Here is a 26,169-nt window from a genome sequence, read left to right on the forward strand (position 1 = left end):
TGTACTGAGCACAAGGGACATATTTAACAATGGGAACTTGACAAATCTGCCATAGCTAAGCATTTCCCAGAAAACAGACACAAAATACTGTTTGAAAACATGAGAGCCTCATGCGCAAACATATGGGGATTCTGTTATAAAAGAGGTGGTTGAGAGAGACCTGGAGTACACACTTATTTGGGCAGTAGGGTGGGCTTTGGATGTCAAAAAGAAGCAAATGCTTGATGCTTGTAGAGAGATGGAAGCAGCAGTTTCAAATGTGGCGCCAATGCATCATGCCACATGACGTCACTCAGTCCCATGGCAGGTTGGAGCTGCTATGAGCTGCCCAAACAGCTTCTGTGCATTCATAATTTTGGTCTCTCTGTTTGATGCAAGAGGCTGCAATCAAGGCTATATAAGCAGAAATCCATGCCAGCTTCGGCAGCCAGTGGTTTTACTCCTGACAGTAATGATGGAGATAGCAATTGAAAGCTCAAGAGTTTTATTCGATTTGTCATGGCTTGAAAACCCAAATTTTATTCTGTAGATAAACTTATCTGGTATACACATCATGCCTGGGGCACTACGGTACTGCAAAGTGTGAAGGCAAACTTAATCTATTTAGCTACTTTCTCAGTATATGATGAAAAGTACATTGCTTATGAAGAACTTGTATTGTATGTCAGAAAGCAAACTTCATCAACAAATCTAGTAAAACTGAACTGCACTGTATTTTGCCGAGCAAACCACTTGATATCATAGCTGTTGATATTGCTGATCCATGCACAACTGCTCATGGAGGTATCAAATACATTATCATATTATATGACTTTTTTTCCCAAGTTTGTAAAGCTATATGCTGCTAAGCCCACTATGGCTACATTCCCAAAGTAGGGAAATAAAACCTTGCAAACACACATGCATTCCACGTCCAGGTCATTATATACTTACAAATCCTACAACCAATGTGATTCCAGGTCTGTACTCACACAAAGATTTGAAGAAGTTTCAGCATACACAAAACATACAGAAAACACTACAAAAGGTAGGTACCAGTATGAGAATATTCATCATACTGATCACTAAACAAAAGTTAGGAAGTACGTTATCACATGCATATATGAAACATAATATATCTGAACTTCTTTGGAATGAGCATTAAATTTTTAACACATGCATATGTATTAGTGGGACAAGATCTAAACTATCTGGGGTTGTATTTATCCATTTGCATCCATATACATGCATTAACTTGAAGATAATATGCAGTAAGAGCAACTCACTTTTATCTATGGTTTTTCTATGTTTATTGTAATGCCAAGTATTTTCACTTGTCTAGGTATAAGGCCGTTTTCTCTGTGTGCGAAAGTGGACCTTGGACTTACACATGGCTCAATATCTTCTATTCTTAGCACATTTGTATACTGCCATTTATTTTGTGAAGAGAGTAAAAGATGGACAGGAACCGATAAAACTGAGTGAATAGTAAAATGCCAGAGAATGATGTCATGTCAACAGGTGAAAACATTTTTGTTGTATGCTGCACTCTGTGCCATGTGCCATCTAACTGCAACATGATGACACACGAATATGTTATGCACTAGCCTACTCTCAAAGTAAATATCAGTAGTACAGTTTACTTCCTGTGCTCCTTTTGGATGAGCATTTGTTTGTTTTGTAACTGAATCATTTCTAAAAATAGATGCTTTGCTATTTTGCACTCACTTACTTTAGGCAGTGATGTGTCGTAGTGACTTTTCACTGATCTAACTTTTTTGTGTAGATAAGTACATGAAATATTGGCTTCATGATATATGAATCCTACACTGGGATTCCAAGGCCATTTCAAAATGCTGGAGCTAGGTTTAAGTGAAGATTGTGAAAACAAATGATTGTTTAACGGAAAAATTTTAGGAGATAAAATAACCAGTAAATATAAAAGCCCAAAGTAAATAAGAAATTATATATGAAAGTACCTAGACTTCTGTTATAGTGAAAAACAAAGTAGTGGTACGTATGTGATAAACAGTGACCAACTGTGCACTGGGGTAGAGAATTAGTGTGTTATCCTTAACCCTTATTCCTGGTGGGGTGCTAAGAAAACTTAACATCACATATAAACATGATGTGACACATTCGGTGATCATGGCTGAATTAAGCCACTGGAATGCCAGAAACAAAATGTAATTGTCACTGGACATCTGTGTGTGTGCATTATTGAACATTCAAATGTATATGCTAATACACATACAAGTGAACAAAATTATAGACACATTGATATTTGTGTGAATTTAACAACTTTTGGACTTTGTATTTAAGCAATTAATTATCCAAAGAAAGACTGAACTTTAAACTTTGTCTGAATTTACATTATTCTTATGCTGTGAGCAATGTCCAACTCTTTCCAGATGACAAAAAATTGAGGAAAAAAATGAATAATTGTACATTCTGACCTTATGTTGCTATCTATTGCTAAGAAATGAATCTAAATTTTTATCTATTGTATATGTATTTATCCATTTATTTTAACTCTTTATGCACCATAGTAGTGCATCCTTTCAAAAAATAGATTTAATGATACAAATGTTTCACAAATCATGGAGCTTCAGCACTGCTGCATATACGCAAGCAGACACTGGGGTGAGAACCAATAAGGCAACACTACGTGCGTGGACTGCGGGTGTACTGATGAGATCAAACCAGCTACCCTGATACCGCCTGGGTGATGTCACGCATCTGATGCCACAACCCTGCATCTGGCATCTGATGTCACTCGTCTGATGGACTCACAGCCAGCACTGCAATGCCTATTGAAACTGACAAGTGTTTGGAATCAATGTTCACCCTCAGAACATTATGCTGTCTATATACCATGTTCACATGTGCAAATAGAGAAGCCTGTGGCAAGGACTTCATAATGTACAGATTGTACACTTATTTAAATTTTCCTTATCAAACAAGTAAAAAAATGTACGCATATTTTAACTTTTCTTCCTACATGTATTAAAGTTGAATTACGACTCACATTCAATGGGCACTGTAATACCCCTTTTTTAAAAAATATATTTGTATGTGTGTAAGAATCCTGTGTATCAATTAACAGCCAGAGATGTGTAAATGTTAGTGTAACAAAGGCAGGTGTGGCCTTCAAACTTTTTAGAGAGTAGCTAGGAGATGCCTGGCTGTTCACATTTGTCTTTCAGCTTCCAGTCATCAGAATGTAACTATCATGGGCCGTAGCTATAAATTATTTCTAATATAAGGAACTGATTTTGACTTATCAATGTGTTGTATCTTTATTAATACACCAAATCACATGTTTATCTCAAAATTTATTGTGAACAAGTTTTATTTTCCAGCTTCTTTCGCAGGAAAGATGCAACACTTTGATGTAGCACTATTTTGCCACTGGCATGATATTATTACTCATTTAAAATGTTCATTTTTGCTTATCATATGACCAGAGCCTACAGTCACTAAGAGAAGAAGTCAGAGATTTTTTTTAAAAAGAATCATACAGCACAGAGTGGTTATAAAATCATGATATGCAATTTACATTTTCTAAAATACCATTGGTCCAGATCCTCCATTGTGCTGCTCCCAAAATCAATCTGGAACACTTCTGGTAAAGTTTTATATTAAATATTTGAGTGAGCAGAGGAAGAAGCCAACTCACCAATCCTCTTGAGCTACTGTCATGATCGATCAATTAAGATGTATTCAATGGAGGCACATTTCCTGAAAACATGAAGCCAGAACATGGCCACATTCATTGGCAAGTTACTTACTTCTTCCTGTTTAGTTACTGAAAGTGTGGATACCTACAAAGAACAGCTTTACAGAAATTATTTCAAATTTCTATATTCTCCAATGATGTGTTAGGTCACAATCACCATTTAACAAATTTTACATTTCCATAGGTCCATGGTCTGAATCTTCAGGTGTCTTAGTCCCTCTAGCCCAGGGCCGGCCAAATGCTGCACAGTGTGCAGACGTGCGGCAGTGCTGCACATGTGCACACGTGTGCGACAGCGACATCTTTTATTAGACATGTGTCCTAATTGAATGGTGGCGGCTCCACTTCCCTGTATATGTGGTACAAGCAAGAGCGCAACATACCCAGTCTCGTTTACTCCTGGTGACCGTAATCTTAACAGAGAAGTACTGAGAAATGGCAGGTACTGTCAAAAAGCAAAGGACGGGAGAGCTATGTTCTCAGTCGTTTAAAAATGACTCGGAACTGCAATTCTTTTTTGTAGCCATTGGCAAAAACTCACAATGTTCGCTGTGCTGCTGAATAATAGGCGGCCAATGTAAGTTTTCAATTGAAAGGCACTGCAATACATATCACAAAGATGAGTGTAGTGTATTCAACAGTGAATAACGGCAAGCAAAATTAAATGTCCATAAGAAAATGGATGAGACACATCAACTCGATTTTACTGTACGTCAAAGAAACTGATACTTCTTGAACTCTTAGTTTCTTATGTTACATTTATGTCTATTTTACTGTACGCTGTACAATGTACTGTTTTCAATTTTCCAGATTGGCAACCACACTAAATCTTCACTGCGAGCAAGTTTTAAAATCGAATTAAGAATTGCACAATCTGGGAAACCCTTTTCCGAAGGGGAGTTTGTGAAAGGGTGACTGATTGATGCTGCAGAACTTGTGTGTCCCACGAACGTTAGCAGGTTTCAAGAAATCAGTCTGTCCAAACAAACAGTGACAAGACGTATCAGTGCTATGGCCGGCGATATGCACAGGCGGCTAATTAATAAGGCTAAAGACGGTGTTGCTTTCTCTGTTGCGCTAGATGAAGCAACAGATCTTACAGATACAGCCCAGGTTCTGATATACATACTAGGTGTCGATAACGCACTTTGTGTAACAGAGGACGTTTTGGACTTAGTACCTTTGAAAGGGACTACTATAGGTGAGGACTTCCTCCAAGCTGTCGAGCAAGCCATTGATGGTGTCGGTATGGAGCGGAGTCGGTTAGTCTCAGTGACCACAGATGGAGCACCATCAATGCAAGGCCATCAGAGAGGACTCATAGCATGTATGCGCAAAAAGCTAGGGCGCACAGACGAGACGTTGTATGGAATTCACTGCATTCTGCATTGAGAGTCGCTTTGTGGAAAATCAGTAACGTTAGCAAACGTCATGCAAATTGTTGTGCGTACTGTAAATTATCTGAAGACACATGGGCTGACGCATCGCCAGTTTCGGCAGTTCTTGGAGGAATTAGGAGCGGAGTACGGCGACATACCTTGCTATACCGAAGTACGCTGGCTCAGTCGAAGTAAAATGCTGAAAATATTTTTTGATTTACGTTTGGTCATAGTAACATTCTTACATGAGAAGGGAAAAAGTGAACCTATGTTGGAAGACCCTTGTTGGATATCAGACCTTGGATTTCTCGTGGACGTTACGTCTCACATGAACAGCCTAAACGTCAGTTTGCAAGGTGAAAATAATTTAATTTCTGACATGTTGGAAAAAGAAAATGCCTTTGAAAGGAAGCTTGTGCTTTGGGAGAGCCAGCTATTGACAGAAAACACTGCACATTTCCCAACTCTTGGACTGGTCCATGAAATAATTGTAAAAATTAAGGAACAATTTCGAGCACGATTTGCAGATGTTACTAGTTTGTCTCCTGTCATTCGCCTCTTTGCTCGATCATTCTCGTCGTCAGTTGAAGATGCTCCAAATGATCTACAGATGGAACTGATCGACCTACAGTCAATACAAGACTGAAGGACAAGTTCTTTGCAGTGCGAAGTACAAAAGCATTCTACGAAAATTTTTCACAACAAGAATTTCCACACCTGCACCGAGAAGCCACGAGAGTCATGTCCATGTTCAGGTCGACATATGTTTGTGAAAGATTTTTCTCAGTGATGAAAATGAATAAATCAAGGTTTCGGTCAAGCATAAGTGATGAAAATCTTCACAACTGCTTGCGTTTGTCAATGAGCCATGCTTTTGTGCCCGATATTAACTATATCATTTCTGATGACCAGTGATAAACATGTTTGGATTTATTCCTTTCATAATTAAAAATATTGTTTACTAACTGTGCATTATTGTCTCATTCTGCTCCATGTTACATTACTATCAGGAAAATCGGTCATTAAACCGATTGTTCCAATGTATACTTACATTTAGTGTGTGTACCTTTTTTTTTTTTCTAAAAAAAAAAAAAAAAAAAAAAAAAAAAAAAAATGTGTGGAGGGCTACGCTCAGCTGAAGTTGATAAAACATAACATTCATCTAATTGTCGGTTATTATGCAAATTTCAGATGGAACTGATGCAAGATATAGCAATAATGGTTTTGAAATCCGCATGACTGCTACGGTCGCAGATTCGAATCCTGCCTCAGGCATGGATGTGTGTGGTGTCATTAGGTTAGTTAGGTTTAAGTAGTTCTGAGTTCTAGGGGACTGAACCTCAGATGTTAAGTCCCATAGTGCTCAGAGCCATTTGATTTGGTTTTGAAATAACAGGTGATCATCGAGAGGTCTGCGGTTATCATTCTGTTCAGAGGTCAGTGAGACAGAAATTATGTGGGTGTAACTGAGGGCACGGAGAATTAGTTATAGGAAACCTTGCATTAGTTTAATGTTGTTTGAAATCATGAATAAGGTTCAGTGGAAGTCGCTAAGTGCTCTCTTTCTTAAATACTAGATCAAAAACATCACGCATGTTTACATGCCGTCAGACGAGCTGCCTTAATAAAAACCCACGGTTGTTAACTGTATTACTTGTCTTACTGGGTTAAACTGTTAACAGAAAAGTAGACATCTCAATGAGTAGACTGTGACGCGAAATACCTTCCCATGGTTGGCTTACAAGCTGTGGAAAGAGCACTAGAATGCGCCGGTACAGAGTATCCCAGCAAGTGGATAAAACGACATCTGTGTATAGAAACATGCACTACATGTATGCTGATGGCTGCGGTGTGCACGCTGTGCCCCGAAAGTTGCACATGTGCAGGAGCACCGCACACGCGCAGAATTTCTGGCTGGCCCTGCTCTAGCCTCTCATTTTCCCAATACTTCTAAATTGTTCACTTACTTCAGACTGCTTGTCTTCCATCTGTATTCTCATAACATTGTTAATTTTATCTCCTGTTTCTGGGTATGTCTCTGTATTTGCTTATGATCTACCTCCAGATCTTTACATTTTTCTTCACCTGCATTTCCTCCCTTGTTTCCCCATTTCTGTACCAACAGGAATCCTTTACACATAAAGAAACTTCATTCAGAATTTTTTTTAATATGCTGTATACTTCCTCCGTTTCTCTTGTCATGCTCCTCTTCATCTCTCAATAAGATGGCACTGTCTGATTTCCCTCTGTCACAACTACAACTTTCATAAACTTCTTGTCACTAGGCCTTATCCTTGCTGTAAAGGTGTGTATCTTTCAATGATTATAATCTTCATGAGCTACATAAAAAAAAAAAAAATCAGAACAAGCCAATTTTAAAGGTAAATAATCATTTCTGCTTGTTAGTTATTTCAGTGAACAGTCTATTAGTGTACATAAACCTTTATTTTCTCACAATGAACAATATAGAACTTGAAACAATAGAAAATACATAGTATTTATGAAAAAAAGTGCAGAACTTGTCCAAGTGGAGAAAGCGATAGACCTTAATACTGTACAGAACACATAGATTAAGGATCTGCCACACAGTGTAACAAATGTAAAATGTCCCCTATAGTGAAACACAACCTGAAAATATCACATCCACAAGCATTATAATTTAAATACATTGCAACACTGTAGTGTAGTAAGATATAAGCTAAAAATTATATGTTTAATACTAGTAATCTCACAAGACTGAGTATTACCATAATGAGGCACTAGCATAGGAATCATCTTCAAAAACATCAAGTATATAAGTATTGACATTTCTTATGGAATGATTCAGACATGTAATTTTTGATGGACGGAAACAAAATTAGTAATACTGAAATAGGGCAAAAAATCCAAACACCACAAATGAAAGACATTTAAAAAATTCAACATACCACAATATATTGGTTTCAGAGGAAATACTGTGGACTACTGTACCTAATTTGCACAATTTCAAAAGTTTTACAATCATTTAAATTAATGTTACATTCCTCTAATAGAAGTGAATATACTGTCCCAACTTCTCTCTTTTTGTGGCATAAGATACATTTGTGCTTCATGCATTGTTAAAATATATATTGCATATTTCTCACACATTTTTCCATACCATAGTTAAACATACAGTCGTAAAATAATCCCTGAGAATAAGGCCTCATATGTTTGCTAGATGTGCAGAATTTTTGCAACCAAAAATATTGAAGCTGAAGGAAGTCTTTCATTTCTAGTTTACACCATATGATATGTGACTGAATAGTATGGTTGTTTACAATAGGTACTGTTATACTATATAAACTGCTGCATCACAGGTATGCCTGTTTACTTTCATTTCAAAAAAACAAAAGCTTTACCATTCACTGATATAATGACACAGTGACTATAAATATTTTGTTCCTCTGAATAGCTGGTGTGGACCTACTTAACATATACTACACATATATTAATCACTTTGGAACTTATAAATCTACAATAGGGAATATTTATCAATATCTGTCAACAACACACACTGAGATAAAAACAAAGACATTTATTTATGAATCTAATATCTACTCGAAATGGCAGGCAGAAATGCTATGGGATGAGTACAAAGATAAGAAAATCTGATATTCGGAGGAAACATAATACAAAGCATTGGATACAAAAAACTAGAAAAATGAGCATTATCGCCATACTGCAGCCAGAGTAAATTCTGTGTCACCAGTATTGCCATAAACCAATGAGCATTTATTCTTTTACAGACTGGCTGGATAAATTATGGAAAATAGTATAAATCATTTGTCATGAAATAACAAACAGTATAAGATTTATATGATTAAATGTTATAAGCACATGAATCAGTAACTTCTAAGTCCACTGAAAAATTTAATATGTGTAACTTTTCAAGCAAAGGTACAAAAAATTAAAATTATAGTGTTTCAAATAATCTCTACAAGTAACACCGAGCCTGCATAAACAATTAAACCACTAGATATGCTAATAAAAGTGAATTCAAATTTTTTTCAACAAGAATTTTCAGTATGACAAATTACAAGGAAAAGGAAACGGAGGAGAAGGCGCAAAGTTAGTACTATGAAATTCTTCATTTTTCTAAGTAAATATGAAATAATGATGGTAATAACAGTTAACATCAAAAACACTGAAACTAAAAGCTCAAAAACAGAAAAGAAAAAAAATGTTATGATCCACAGTCATTACTCAAACTGTTTGGAAAATATATACCTATTGCATTGGTGGTTTGCATTATTTTAGACATTTGGTAACATTTAAAAGAGGTAACAATAAAAGAAAGCATAATTGACAAAAGTTACACTTTGTTAGTACCTAAAAGTTCTTTTGGTAACTTCTTGTATTCACAGATGACAATTTCTGTCCATAGTGCAGAAACTGTTTGTATTGTATGATTACATAAAAATAAATGATACCTCCTTATTGATGCAAAACTGCCACTTCTGAAGGAAACACAGATCAAAATACCTACAAAAATACAAAACATTAATCATATTTATAAATGATAATATTATAAGTAACAGAAAAATACTAAAGACAACCTACAACTGGCAAGTGTACAAATATATTTAGTTTCTATTACTATAATTTGCAGAAAGCACTTTTGTGCTGCAAAAATCTAAGAGACTCATATTATGAGGAGAAATAGATAACAAAAGGTTGCCTTTCAGAAGAATAAAATATTAGAACTTGAGATTGCAGCCAGTGAAGCTAGTATAGATTCTATTTGCATTCAAGAACATTGGTGCATGAGTTATGAACTAGAAAATATTTGCATTTCCCCATACAAATTAGTAAGCCATATTTGCAGGAAGGAAACAAGACATGGCGGTGTTTGCATTTATGTAAAACCTGGAGTAAAGGTTAAAAATATGACTGTAACTGAATCCTTGAATGAAGAAAAACATTTTGAGGCTGCAGCAATACAGTTGAATATGCAAAAGAGTAAATTAATAATAATGTCAGTGTACAGATCACCATGTGGTGATCCTGAAATTTTTAGAAATAAGTTAGAGGCATTGCTCAAAATATTACATCATAAAAAATCAACAATAATTATAAGCAGAGATTTTAATGTCAACTTATTGACTGAAGGTGCATCCAAAGATCAGTTCCTGAATGTTTTACATAGCTTCAATTTGTATCCACATATAACTAACCCTACAAGAATAACAAACTCTTCAAAAAGTCTCATAGATAATATCTTCACAAATATAGATGCCATAGATATAGATGTAATAAATGTTGACCTAGGAATATCTGATCACAATGCACTTATCCTTAAATTTCCCATAGCCCCTGTGACCAAAAATAGTTCATACCAAATGTACAAAAGAACCTTCTCCACAAATAGTTGCAGTCACTTCATAAATACACTGACTAACCAAACATGGGCAGAAGTACTGTTACAAACTAGCACAAACACTGCATATAATGTTTTTTCTTCCCTGTTTATGTTGAATTTTGAAATGTGTTTTCCTAAGAAACTTGTCAAAACAAACACATATGGGCATACACATGCTAACTCCTGGATCACAACAGGTATTAGAAATTCCTCCAGGACCATGAAAATGCTTAACTATAGACTGAAAAGTTGGACTGACCCCAAGTTTAAAGAATATGTAACAAATTACAAAAAAAATACGTAGAAAAGTAATTACAAAAGCAAAATTACTAAGTAATGATAAATTAATAAGAAAATCAGGCAATAAATCAAAAACTATTTGGGAAATTGTGAAAAGGGAAACAGGTAAGGGCCTCAAGGATCAGGAAATAGTACTCAAAAATAGTGAAAATATTGAATTAAAAGATGAAACTCTGGCAAATTACATTAATAATTACTTTTTAAGTGTACCAGTGTCATTAAGTAAAAACTTTACTAAACATGAGAAATTAACAGCCCCAAAAGTAGACAGTAGTATGTTGTTAATTCCCACAAATGATAATGAAATATTAAAGGTGATAAAGAGTCTAAAATCAAAAATGTCTGCAGGTGTGGGTGAAGTGCCTGTGTCAATAACAAAAAAAGTTGCCCAACTGACATGCCTGCACTGCACAGCCTTTTACATCGGCATGACAACAACTAAACTGGCTGAGCGCATGAACGGACACAGACGAACTGTCCGCCTAGGAGATGCCCAATACCCAGTAGCAGAGCATGCCCTCAAGCATAATTCTAGGGACCTAGGAACCTGCTACACCGTATGTGCCATTTGGCTTCTCCCACCCAACACCAGTCCCTCTGAACTGCGGAGATGGGAACTTGCACTCCAACACATCCTTTCATCCCGCCATCCCCCTAGACTGAACCTACGTTAAACAACCTCAATCCCATTTACTCTTCAGTCTTCTCCTCTTTCCCTTTCCTCTTTAGCCATTCACGCATCTTTTCATCCTACATAGTTGTGTTTATCTTTACACTATATACCTCTTTACTTCTGTATGCATCCTCTTTGGTTTGAAGCTGGGACAGTACTTACAGTAGAATATCTTTGGCTTCCCTCTGACAACCATGCCTCCATCCTTGCTACCCTCCCTATTTTCCTTTCCCTGTTGCTTCATAACCTGGGTTGTGAGTAACTGAATCTCCTTTCCCTTCTTCCCTTTCTTTCCCCTCTCTCCTCCCCGATGAAGGAACATTTGTTCCGAAAGCTAGGAATGTAAATTTTCGGTTCTGTTTTATGTGTATCTATCGGCTGTACTGAGCTGAGGTAAGTACTGGCCAGCCCCTCTATCTCTTTGTTAGTATTTGTTTCAAATTATAAAGCCCCTGGTACATATTGCCAATTTGTCTTTCAGCGAAGGTGTGTTTCCTGAGAGGTTGAAAATCTCTAAGGTTAGACCCCTGTTTAAAAAAGGAGATCCATACAAGGTAGAAAATTATAGACCAATATCCCTTCTCCAATCATTTTCAAAAATTCTAGAGAAATTAATGAAAACCAGACTCATAAATTACTTAGATGCTCACAAACTTCTAAACTGCAATCAACATGGCTTTCGCTCAGGCCACAGCACAGAATCAGCTATCCATGCCTATACCAAAGAGATTGTCAGGAGTCTCGACACTAAAAAATGTGTAGTGGGAATTAACTTAGATTTATCTAAAGCTTTTGATACAGTAAATCACAAAATTCTGTTAAACAAGATGGAGGCAATAGGTGTAAGGGGAGTTGTGAAGCAGTGGTTTGAATCTTACCTTCAAGATAGAACTCAGGTGGTAGAAATCAACGCAGAGCATAAAAATCAGAAAATCAAGTGGGTCTCAGATGCAAAGAAATTGGAAATAGGTGTCCCCACAGGGCAGTGTTCTCAGTCCTTTATTATTCTTGCTTTATATAAATGACATAAAAAATCCTAATATTTCTACCAAAATAATGTTGTTCACAGATGACACTAGCATAATTATAAGTGATGATAAAAAATCATTAACCACCACAACTGATATAGTCCTGAAATATATTCAACATTGGTTTAATGCTAAAGAGTTAACACTTAATCTAAGTAAAACAAATTATATACAGTATGGCAAAGCAACTCAAGATATGGACCTCCAGTTAAAACTAATGGATAAGAAGATAGAGAGTGTACAATGCACAAAGTTTTTGGGCATGCACATTGATCAAAACTTAAGCTGGAAAGACCATCTAAAGTACTTATCCCACAGGCTCAATTCGGCATGTTTTGCATTGAGGATATTATCTAGAGTATGCAGCACAGACTGTACTAGACTAGTGTATTTTGCTTACTTTCAGTCCATCGTGTCTTATGGCATAGTGCTCTGGGGTAAAACTAAATCAAGCTTACCAGATATCTTCAAATTTCAGAAAAGAGCTGTACGAATCATAACACATAACTCTCCAAGAACTCATTGTAGGCCCCTTTTCAAAGAACTGCAAATACTCACAATACCATCACTGTATATTTTTAAAAGCATTCTGTGTACAAGAGCACATATGAAAAATCTATGTACAAATGAGGACTGCCATAATTATAATACTAAACTCGTAAGAATTTGTATGTATAAAGGGTAAGGACAACACAAACCCAAAAGCATGTAAGTTATTTTGGAATAAAACTCTACAATGCTCTGCCAGTGTACATGAAGGCAATAATAGATGAAGTAAAATTTAAGACTGAACTTAAAAATTACCTTTTAAGCAAAACTTTCTATGACATAGATGAGTACTTTGATTGTGTGTAAATTTATTGCCAAAAATTTTAATTTGTATGTCTAAACTTGTACTTTTAAAAAATGTCTTGAAAGTGATATTCCATTATTATGTCTGTAGTACTTGTACTAGTATGATAACTTTGTTGTGACAATTCCTACATCATGTAAATGATATACAGGAAGATAATAAAATGAAATGAATGAAATGAAGAAATAAGATCTTTGTATCAATGACTGACTAACTTTGATGTTGATGCTGAATCTTGTTCTAGAGCCACAGTTTTCTTCTTTTAGAAATGAAGATTAAAATTAAAGTGACAAAAACATGTTAAAGGATCACAAAGATCAGAAAATGTCACAGAGTAGCTACTCCATATTCAAGGGGCTCCAGCAGGTATAAAGAAAATTATTTTTCTGGTGTTTTTAAAACTGTAATACATATAACTACCTAAAACACCGAATGGATTCAGATGACACTGCAGTTGTTACAACTTCAAGAAGATCTGTAAAGACAAATAAATGATAAGACTTTATGTCACTTGTGGTTGAGGTGGCTACCATTACCAGTAAAAACAGCCATTGTGGCTTGTGAGAGAAGTGATATACGTGTGTGTGTGTGTGTGTGTGTGTGTGTGTGTGTGTATGTGTGTGTGTGTGTGTGTGTGAAAAACGTTGTTAGGTAGTTTTAAAAACACCATGATTTTAAAAACATTGTGGAAAGAACCAATTTCAGATTAAGATGCAAAGTGTATCTTATTTGTTCTTGGGACTGCAGGCACATCTTACCTCTTTTATGTTTACTCTTTGTTTTTATGTTTGACAATTCATTGTTTACTTGGGTTTCTGTCAAGTCTCATTTACCTAACTGTGTAAAACAAAACAGTTAAATTCAATATTGCTGGCTTATTGTATCATTATTATTGAGTAGTGAAATGCAACTACCAATTGGTGACCCCTGGGATACTGAAGAGCTCAGAGACCCCAGAAAATGTGCAAAGGAAGACAGTGATGATGTGTCAAAGCACTGAGTGGGTTCAGATTACACTGCAATCATTATAGCTGCAAGAAGATCTGCAAAGACAAACAAATGACTTTCAAGCTCAAAGCAGAATGTGAAAAATCATACTGTTATCTCTGCAAATGGCAAGATGGGCTGAAAAATGAGAACAGTTTATTCAATGAGTCTTACACAATTTCTTATACATGAGTGAAAGGGCAGATTCCTCAATCTTTGCCATAAAAAAAACAAAGTCGTGGTTTGCATTACTGGATGTGGCACTTATGCAAAACAATATCACCACTGACTGCATGAAGTTTGCTGTAGGCATCAATAATTTAGGTGTCCAAGCAGTAGCAATGATCTTGGGCATTATACTAAAGCCACCCCCAGAGCAAAACTACTTCCATTTGAGGGAGATGGTCGGCAGCCGAAAGTGCAAATCATTAGACCAACGTATGCAACAGATGTTACAGAGTGAGTGTACTGGTGATATTTATTTATTTGTCCATATAAATCTCTTTTTCAGTACATACAGGGTTATTACAAATGATTGAAGCGATTTCACAGCTCTGCAATAACTTTATTATTTGAGATATTTTCACAATGCTTTGCACACACATACAAAAACTCAAAAAGTTTTTTTAGGCATTCACAAATGTTCGATATGTGCCCCTTTAGTGATTCGGCAGATATCAAGCCGATAATCAAGTTCCTCCCACACTCGGCGCAGCATGTCCCCATCAATGAGTTCGAAAGCATCGTTGATGCGAGCTCGCAGTTCTGGCACGTTTCTTGGTAGAGGAGGTTTAAACACTGAATCTTTCACATAACCCCACAGAAAGAAATCGCATGGGGTTAAGTCAGGAGAGCGTGGAGGCCATGACATGAATTGCTGATCATGATCTCCACCACGACCGATCCATCGGTTTTCCAATCTCATGTTTAAGAAATGCCGAACATCATGATGGAAGTGCGGTGGAGCACCATCCTGTTGAAAGATGAAGTCGGCGCTGTCGGTCTCCAGTTGTGGCATGAGCCAATTTTCCAGCATGTCCAGATACACGTGTCCTGTAACGTTTTTTTCCCAGAAGAAAAAGGGGCCGTAAACTTTAAACCGTGAGATGCACAAAACACGTTAACTTTTGGTGAATTGTGAATTTGCTGCACGAATGTGTGAGGATTCTCTACCGCCCAGATTCGCACATTGTGTCTGTTCACTTCACCATTAAGAAAAAATGTTGCTTCATCACCGAAAACAAGTTTTGCACTGAACGCATCCTCTTCCATGAGCTGTTGCAACCGCGCCGAAAATTCAAAGCATTTGACTTTGTCATCGGGTGTCAGGGCTTGTAGCAATAGTAAACGGTAAGTTTCTGCTTTAGCCTTTTCCGTAAGATTTTCCAAACCGTCGGCTGTGGTACGTTTAGCTCCCTGCTTGCTATATTCGTCGACTTCCGTGGGCTACACGTGAAACTTGCCCGCACACGTTCAACTGTTTCTTCGCTCACTGCAGGCCGACCCGTTGATTTCCTCTTACAGAGGCATTCAGAAGATTTAAACTGCGCATACCATCACCGAATGGAGTTAGCAGTTGGTGGATCTTTGTTGAACTTCGTCCTGAAGTGTCGTTGCACTGTTATGACTGACTGATGTGAGTGCATTTCAAGCACGACATACGCTTTCTCGGCTCCAGTCGCCATTTTGCCTCACTGCGCTTTCGACCGCTCTGGCGGCAGAAACCTGAAGTGCGGCTTCAGCCGAACAAAACTTAATGAGTTTTTCTACATATCTGTAGTGTGTTGTGACCAAATGTCAATGAATGGAGCTACAGTGAATTTATGAAATCGCTTCAATCATTTGTAATAGCCCTGTATATAGAAAACCTTTTTAGCTACTGGTTTTTCAAATGGCAAACATACATTTTATGAATTTTTATGACAAATTGGATCTATACAGTTAATAATTACAAATTTTTTAAATACTGTATATTTATAACTTATTTCTACAATTAAAGATACAAATTATATTTTTTCTTGCATAAGATACTGTGAGATTGAATAGTAGCAGTTTTCCAGAAGGTAGGATGTCACAGACTTTTTAAAGCTTTATAGCTCAAGAAGAGATTTTATATGTCTTGGTAATCTGTTGCAAAGTTTTGTTCCTGCATGATATACACCTTTTTGGCACAATGTGGTGTTGAAATGACTAACTTGTATGTCACTGCCTGACCTGGTACTGTAATCATGGACACTTGTTTTGAGGAAAAAGGTTTTCTTTTCTCAGTATGCTTTTTTTGACACCTGTGACTATTTCCAGTATATAAATGCAGGGAAGCGGTAGGATGTTTAGATCTTTAAAGAAAGGTTTGCATGATTTTCTGCTGCTCACTTGTTTCATTATTCTTATAATTGCCTTTTGTTTCCTGAAAACCATTATGGCCTGATGATTTTCCCCAGAAAATGATACCATACTTCAGTATTGAATGTACACGAGTGAAGTATACGGCCCTAACTGTTTCTGCACTAGTACTGTTGTAGAGAATTCTTACTACATAGCTCATTTTTGCTAGTTTTGAATTTAGGGCTGTGATATGAGTGCTCCATTTAAGATTTTCCTGGATATGAATCCCAAGAAATTTAGTTTCATTGATAGCACTACTGTTTTGGTTATCTATACATATTACAGGTTGTGCCAGGTTTTTATTTTGATCAGTGTGGAAATTCATGAGTACCGTTTTTCGGGGATTAATTATTAGCCTGTTTCTGGTAAACCATTCAGACACTCCTTTTGTAATATCTTTTGCAGATGCAGAAAGATTTTCTTTTTTATTCCCTTCAATCAATAGACTGCCATTGGAGTTTTGACTACATATTAGGAGCATCGGTGGAGAAGAGGTAATATGTAACAAGGCACTGTGTCATGTATGGTTGAGGAATGTACACGATAACAGATCAAGCAAGCACTATGCCAGTGCTTCAGGCAACCAACTACATCAGTTTAGGGGAGGCAGCCACTATTCAGAAGGAGCAGGTGTGTCACATCATGAAATTCCAAAAGAGTATCACATTACAAGTAAAGGCACAGTGTTACAGATTGGCTCAGAAATTAATGGCAGCTCAATCATACATACAGAGAATTGTTTATACTTTCTCACATTATCATGCCAGTTACATGTAAGGGACAAATAGCTAGTTGTTGCTATCTGGTTGACTGGGGTTCTGCTAAGGCATGCTACCAGTCAGTCAGGATGAGAATGCATTGGTAGTTTTAGAGCAGCGAACTTGCCTGTAACGATACACTATGTGATCAAAAGTATCTGTACACCCCAAAAAACATATTTTTTTCATATTAGGTGCATCGTGCTGCCACCTACTGCGCGGTGCTCCATATCAGCAACCTCAATACTCATTAGACATTGTGAGAGAACAGAATGGGGGGCTCTGCGGAACTCACGGACTTTGAATGTGGTCAGGTGATTGGGTGCCACTTGTGTCATACATCTGTATGCGAGATTTCCACACTCCTACACATCCCTAGGTCCACTGTTTCTGATGTGATGGTGAAGTGGAAATGTGAAGCGACATGTACAGCACAAAAATGTACAGGCTGACCTCGTCTGTTGAGTGACAGACACCACTGACAGTTGAAGAGGGTCATTATGTGTAGTAGGCAGACATCTATCCAGACCGTCACACAGGAATTTCAAACTGCATCAGGATCCACTGCAAGTACTATGATAGTTAGGTGGGAGGTGAGAAAACTTGGATTTCATGATCGAGCAGCTGCTCATAAGCCACTCATCATGCCAGTAAATGCCAAACAATGCTTCGCTTGGCGTAAGGAGTGTAAACATTGGATGATTGAACAGTGGAAAAACGTTGTGTGGAGTGACGAATAGTGGTACACAATGTGGCGATCTGATGGCAGGGTGTGGGTATGGCAACTGCATGGTGAATGTCATCTGCCAGCGTGTGTAGTGCCAACAGTAAAATTCGGAGTTGGTGGTGTTATGGTGTAGTCATGTTTTTCATGGAGGGGGCTTGCAGCCCTTGTTGATTTGCGTGGCACTATCACAGCACAGGCCTACATTGATGTTTTAAGCACCTCCTTGCTTCCCACTGTTGAAGAGCAATTCAGGGATGGCGACTGCATCTTTCAACACAATTGAGCACCTATTCATAATGCATGGCCTGTGGAGGAGTGGTTACGTGACAAATACATCCCTTTAATGGAATGGCCTGCACAGAGTCCTGACCTGATACACTTTTGGAATGTTTTAGAACACCGACATTGTGCCAGGCCTCACTGAATGACATTGATACCTCTCCTCAGTGCAATACTCTGTGAGGAATGGGCTGCCATTCCCCAAGAAACCTTCCAGCATATGATCGAACATATGCCTGCAAGAGTGGAAGCTGTCATCAAGACTAAGGGTGGGCCAACATCATATTGTATGACAGCATTACCGATGGAGGGCACCACGAACTTATAAGTCATTTTCAGCCAGGTGTCCAGATATTTTTGATATGGTACTTGCAAAGAGGAGGTGGAACTGGGTTTCAGTAGGAAGATCAAGAGGAAGTTTGTACTCACAAATGTGGTAGAATCAACATTAGGAGTGGACTTTATTAGTCAACAAAGGCTGCAAATTGATCTCAGTATGGCACAGGTTACAATGGGTGGTGAAATCATTACAGGCGCAATAGGAATAGGTGCTCCAATCAAAATGCCACTTGGCCAGGCCAGGCTCTCAATGGTTGAGAAGATTAAAACCTGGCCATTTTGCTGCACCAAATACCGAGTTTGAAGAGCTGCTGCAAGATAGCATCATATGCCAGTCAGGGAGCCTGTGGACATCACCATTGCATTTGATAAAAAAGAAAGATGATACATCACTGCCCCATGGAGATTACCGAACATTAACTCTTTAGCTGCTACATACATCCTTTCTCCATTCTGTGCTGAGGCACCTTAGAGATGACATTCTCGGAGATATGAAATACTTATTATCCGATTTTTCAAAAACTACTAAAAACAAAAAAAATGATTTTTTTCACGTCTTACAGTCTGATTTATTCACTTGATAAAGAACTAAATTTCTTTTTGTTATCTGTCATACTTACTGTGCTGCATCAAATTAAGTAAAACATTGTGCGAAATTTTAGAGCTTGAAAAAGTGATAACGAATTGCATAAACTTTATGTATGGTTGGGTTTTGCTTATATATTGCAATGAATGAAATGTAGATAAGATACTGAAATTTCATTTAAAACTGAGATGAGAATGATATCTCATTTTGTTCTCGAGTTATAGGATTTTAGATCTGAAGGATGGGTGTGTGCATAATGTGCCCATTCACATCTGTACAAATCACGAGTCATGTGATAATAACAATCAGCATATCACATAAGCAATTCTTGACATCAAAATGAGGCCTTTTTGCAAATGATAGCTCACAATGAATCACATATGTTGTTTGATAAATACTCAAAATTTTGTTCACCGAGATGTTGAAGTAACCCATCTGCAGCAGTCAGAGGTTGGTGATTCAGGATGCATTCAGATGTCCATAGCACTGTAGCAAAACCTAAGTGGCATCCAAGTACATGGCAACAGCACCTGGGGAATGGCATAGCATGGCATCGCGTTTTCGCTGTCCAGCTCACATCACTGCACATCAGGGATGGCAACTGAGTCAACACTGTTTCTTGAGCTGTCCACGCTGCACAGTGTGCAACCCCATCATATGACCAGCTACTACCCAACAACCACTGAGATGGCACAGTGCTGGCATAGAACATTAAAAGCTGCACTTACATGCCATGGAAACAGTTGTCCCCTGCACTACTGCTGTTCTTATTAAGCCTTCACACAGCACAAGCCAGAGTTGGGGCATCAACACAGAGATGATTTTCGGAGAAACATTATGCCTACCACTGACATTTTTCCCAACATGTCAGCTGCCAGTGGAGACACAACTGCCATATCTGATACAGCAAACCAAAGTCCAAATATTCAAACTACAAGCTTCACCAGCACCATTCCATGGTGAGCAGGAAACTTTTGTACAGAGAGATCTTAAAACATGCTCTCACATAATGTTAAGAATGATGCAGTGCAGCCAACAGGGGTGTTCAGAGTTTCAACATATAATGATCACATGCTGCAGGTAATGTATGATGATAAGTCACTGACAGCGTCACTTGGAAGAGTAAAAGCAGCATATTAGCTAACACCAGGCTTGTATATAGAACATCAGGAAACTGAGGACTACGCATCAGTGACTTCAAGTCCAACTGGTGGTGGGGCTGTCTGGGTATTAGCCTAACAATTAAAATTTCTCAAACGACTTTGTGTTAATAAAGAAGCAAATTTTAGTTCTGGTTACCTTAGAATGGCTCATTCACTCAATCTATTACATGTCCTCACTTTCCTTTGAACAACTACTTGGATGGCACTTGTCATATACATATTCAAAACAAATCTACTAATATCACCAAGAACATATAATGAATGCTGTTTTTGCACAACTACATCATTCCTTCCAAAGATTTGGCATAAAACAGACTTGGTTTACATTTTAAGATATTTCTTATTCAGGACTGTTGCTGAATGTTGATGATAAATTATGCTATGAATCATTGTTACATCCATGTTTTGTGCAATTACTGCTAGTTTCCACAAGCACACTACAATTTTGAAACCCCAAAATGAAGTTCTGTACTACACCTAACTTTAAACATGCATTGGCAGTTACCTCTGTCTCGCTACTCAAGACAAATTCACAAATCTTGATGTTTCCCAACGGTTAAGATTAGGAACTGCTGTGATGGTTGTGTAAATTATTAACAAATTATGGTTTAAGGGTTTTGGATATTCTTCCTTTTCATTTAATATTTGATACATTTCCTTTTTTCTTTATAATTAATTTCACTAATGACTAAAAATATCTTAATTACAAATTTTGTAGTAAATATTAATAACTGTTGAATACAACTTTCTGTGAAAATACGACCAAAATTGGACTTCAGGTGGTGGATATCGAAAAGGTATGGAATAATAAATAAATAAATGAATACTCCAAGTCATTTGAGAAATTCATTTGCCTATCCTGTTACTGTTCCTCGCTGATTATCTTATTAAATTTCCTATTCTTAAAATTTCAGTTGTTGTTGTTGTTGTTGTTGTGGTCTTCAGTCCTGAGACTGGTTTGATGCAGCTCTCCATGCTACCCTATCCTGTGCAAGTTTCTTCATCTCCCAGTACCTACTGCAACCTACATCCTTCTGAATCTGCTTAGTGTATTCATCTCTTGGTCTCCCTCTACGATTTTTACCCTCCACACTGCCCTCCAATGGTAAATTTGTGATCCCCTGATGCCTCAGAACATGTCCTACCAACTGGTCCCTTCTTCTCGTCAAGTTGTGCCACTGGCTACTTTTATCATAAGAATAACTGCCAAAACTAGGAATACGGAAGTCAGTAAGTTAACATACTTTGTAAATTTACATTCATTAATGTCTTGTGGGATAATATTCTGGGAAATTCCTCACTTAGCCAAAAAGTGTTCACTGCACAAAAGAAAGTAATTAAAATAATTATGAGTGGAATTCACACACATACATCTTGCAGGTATCACTTTAAGCAGCTGGGAATATTAACCAAATTCTCACAGTTCATTTATTCACTTATGGAATTTATTATTAGCAAACCACTGAAATTTGAAGGTAACCGAGATATTCACAAGTACAACACTAGAAACTAAAGTGATATGCATTACCCTTTAATGAATTTAGCTTTGGCACAGAAAGAGATGACAACTCCTCCTATACCATGGAGAGATTGTTGACTAGAGATAATTAGCCATTAAAAAATTGCAAATGACTAGCATGTAGCCACATAAGTAATAGTTTTTCTTGACTCGTATATAGGTATTCTATGTTTGGTCTGTTGACAAATGCCACATCATAATGTTTATCATGAATTTGACCTAAGGAACAAGTAGCTCACTAACTAGCCAACAATTACACTGTTGTCAGATCTGGATTTTATCCAGCTTTCTGTGCCTAGTACCACACACTGAGAGCCAAAACATTATGAACACCTACTTAATGCTTGTTTGTCCACCTTTGGAATGAAATACATCACTGATTCTGCATATCAGGAATCCAACAGTCTGTTGGTAGGTTTCTGGAGGTATGTGGCATTAGCACAGGTCAAGTAATTCGCATAAATAAAGGGGCACTTATTTGCATACACAATGAAGAGTCCAATAATGAACCAGATGGGTTCCATAACATTTACATCAGAGAAATCTGGTCACCGAGACATCAATGTGAATTCACTATAATGCTCCTCAAACCACTGTAGAATGATTCTGGCTCTGAGACACAGACTGATAAAAGAGGACGTTGTTGTCGGGGAAGACATCAAGCATGAAGGAATGCAGGTGGTTCACAGCTGTCAGTAGGTCTTTGATTACTACCATAAGTCCTTTGCAAGTGCAGGAGAATGTCTCCCATAGCATAATACTTCTCTCACCAGCCATGGAGACCACAGTGTGCTGCACGTTTGAGCCATTGTTCATCTCAATGACGACGTTTGTGGTGACGACCATCGGCCTAGTGTAGCAAAAATGTAATTCCCATGAAGACTGACATGTTTCCATTGATTGACAGTTGAATCCCAATGGTTCCATGCCCAATGAAATCATAATTGATGATGTCGTTGAGTCAGCATGTGAGCACATAGGGGTGGTCTGCTGTGGAGCTCCATGTTCAACAACGTACAATGAACTGTGTAATCCAAAACATTTGTGCATGCACCAGCATTGTGCTCTTTCAGCAGAGATGCCACAGATCACCATCTACCATACTTTACAGAACAGACAAGCCTCTGAATCCCATGTTCTGTGAAGAGTCATGTACGTCCAACCACTTAAGTGTCCAGTGGTAGTTTCATTGCCCTTCTACCTCTTTCTATAGATGCTCATGACAGTAGCACATGAACTTCCAACCTGCTTTGCCATTTTTGAGGTACTCTCTGCTCCACTTACATACTTTTGTTACCTACAATGCCACCAGACAGCATCCAACATCACTGTGGGCAGTGGTCATAATGTTTTGGCTTATCAGTGAATGAGCTCCAATGCCTTTCACGACTTCTTTAAAATGGGAGGGAGGGGGGGAGGAGGGGGGGGGGGGGGGGGGAGCAACACAGAGTGAACTTCCTGGGTCTAGGGTAGCACCCTCTGGTTTGTAATGGACCCCTGGTACATTTCAGTGGATCATACAGTTCTCCCCCCAATGGAGAAGGCGTAGGAAGTTACAGAATATTCGAAGTCTGTGCTTCAAGTAATCTACTTAGCTCAGAACTAGAGGACCACTATCACTTCTGAGGACAATGATGTGGACTGTGGGCTTTGTTGAAATTCTGTGAGCAAGTCTGGTCTTCTCAAATCTTCTCTGCCAGTCACTGGAATCAACCAATTGCAATCTAGATGTGCAGATTACAGGCATCGTTTGTCCTAACATCTGTCACAATCTGCAACTGGCTGTAACCTGTTCTCACAATAGCTATCTGAACAGCTTCCACAATGTGTTTAAAGAGGACCCAGGCATATACACTGTGTAGACAAGATCATCACACCCACCCCTTCTAGCTACTTCCCTAAGAGGTACCATTATTCACTATAACGTTCGAACTTCTGATGATTAACAGACCTTAACCTTTTTGTAACTGCCTACCCAACACTTGTGAGTTCTTAAAAAAACATGTATACTGTTAATTACAACTGATGATATAGTATGAATTTTGTGTGAGATTTTCAAATGTTCTTTGTACATACACACCTTTACACAATTACCATACTTTTATGCATTAAAATTCTTCTATTAAGCTGTACAGCAGATATGATTTCAGCCTGTGTTAAAAAGTAAATGCATTGTAAAGCTATTGTAGATCTGTCAACTTACTGTTGTGCCTTCATGGTATTCTAGAGTGAACACATTTTGTCCTTATTGTACACTTTCCTTATTATACACTTGTGTGTGATACACAATTCCTCCTTCAGTCGAGAGCTACACTTCCTCCCTCGCCCAGCTTCCCTAAAAAAAGTCTGTCATTTTCTATAATGGAAATGTTGCACTGCTTAAACATTTAAGAAAATTTATAACGTGTTACTCCAATTTCAGGTTCCTATCAGTGTAAATATCTAAGAGTTTAGGTTATTTTGTTTAATTTATTGATTTTTTTATTTCATCCAATGATCATAACACAAAAGTTTCAGAGCTTAGATGTTTAAGAAGATCTGTGAGAAAAGACTTTTCTTCAGGTTGTTGTCAGTGTAAATTCAAAGAATTTAGAATATTTACGCTACTGACCATTAAAATTGCTACACCAAGAAGAAATGCAGATGATAAAAGGGGATTCATTGGCCAAATATATCATACTAGAACTGACATGTGATTACATTTTCACGCAATTTGGGTGCATAGATCCTGAGAAATCAGTACCCAGAACAACCACATGTGGCCATAATAACGACCTTGATACGCCTGCGCATTGAGTCAACCAGAACTTGGATGGCATGTACAGGTACAGCTGCCCATGCAGCTTCAACATGATACCACAGTTCATCAAGAGTAGTGACTAGCGTATTGTGACGAGCCAGTTGCTCGGCCACCTTTGACCAGACGTTTTCAGTTGGTGAGAGATCTGGAGAATGTGCTGGCCAGGGCAGCAGTCGAATATTTTCTGTATCCAGAAACGCCCGTACAGGACCTGCAACATGCGGTCGTGCATTATCCTGCTGAAATGTAGGGCTTCGCAGGGATCGACTGAAGAGTAGAGCCACAGGTCGTAACGCATCTGAAATGTAACATCCACTGTTCAAAGTGCCGTCAATGTGAACAAGAGGTGACTGAGACATGTATCCAATGCCACCCGATGCCATCATGCCAGGTGATACACCAGTATGGCGATGACAAATACACGCTTCAAATGTGCGTTCATGATGACGTCGCCAAACACGGATGCGACCATCATGATGTCGTAAACAGAACCTGGACTCATCCGAAAAAATGACGTTTTGCCATTCGTGCACCCAGGTTCGTCATTGAGTACACCATCGCAGGCGCTCCTGTCTGTGATGCAGCGTCAAGGGTAACCGCAGCCATGGTCTCCGAGCTGATAGTCCATGCTGCTGCAAACGTCATCGAAATGTTCATGCAGATGGTTGTTGTCTTGCAAACGTCCCCATCTGTTGATTCAGGAATCGAGACGTGGCTGCACGATCCGTTACAGCCATGCGGATAAGATGCCTGTCATCTCGACTGTTAGTGATACGAGGCCGTTGGGATCCAGCACGGTGTTCTATATTACCCTCCTGAACCCACCGATTCCATATTCTGCTAACAGTCATTGGATCTCGACCAACGCGAGCAGCAATGGTCGGATACAATAAACCACACTCGTGATAGGCTACAATCTGACCCTTCTCAAAGTCGGTAAAGTGATGGTACGCATTTCTTCTCCTTAGACGAGGCATCACAACAACATTTCACCAGGCAACACCGATCAACTGCTGCATGAGAAATCGGTTGGAAACTTTCCTCATGTCAGCATGTTGTAGGTATTGCCACCGGCGCCAACGTTGTGTGAATGCTCTGAAAAGCTAATCATTTGTACATCACAGCATCTTCTTCTTGTTGGTTAATTTCGCGTCTGTAGCACGTCATCTTCGTGGTGTAGCCATTTTAATGGCCAGTAGTGTAGTTAATTTATTCACTTCAGCTATCTCATATACAGTAAGACTCCTGCTCAGGGTCTTATCAACATAAATACCTAAGAATTTAGATTATTTTGC

General features: G+C 38.2%; 1 long non-coding RNA gene across 1 annotated transcript in view; it reads right to left on the reverse strand.

Annotated features, from left to right (window-relative positions):
- Nucleotides 1-7,576: 7,576 nt before the first annotated feature.
- LOC126457890 (uncharacterized) overlaps nucleotides 7,577-26,169 on the reverse strand; it is a 65,941-nt gene continuing 47,348 nt past the window's right edge. Inside the window, exon 3 of the long non-coding RNA XR_007585547.1 lies at nucleotides 7,577-9,600. This is a non-coding gene — a long non-coding RNA (uncharacterized LOC126457890). The remainder of the gene's footprint in view (nucleotides 9,601-26,169) is intronic.

The sequence above is a fragment of the Schistocerca serialis genome, chromosome 1, assembly GCF_023864345.2.
Source record: "Schistocerca serialis cubense isolate TAMUIC-IGC-003099 chromosome 1, iqSchSeri2.2, whole genome shotgun sequence".
In the NCBI taxonomy this organism is placed as follows: Eukaryota; Metazoa; Arthropoda; class Insecta; order Orthoptera; family Acrididae; genus Schistocerca; species Schistocerca serialis.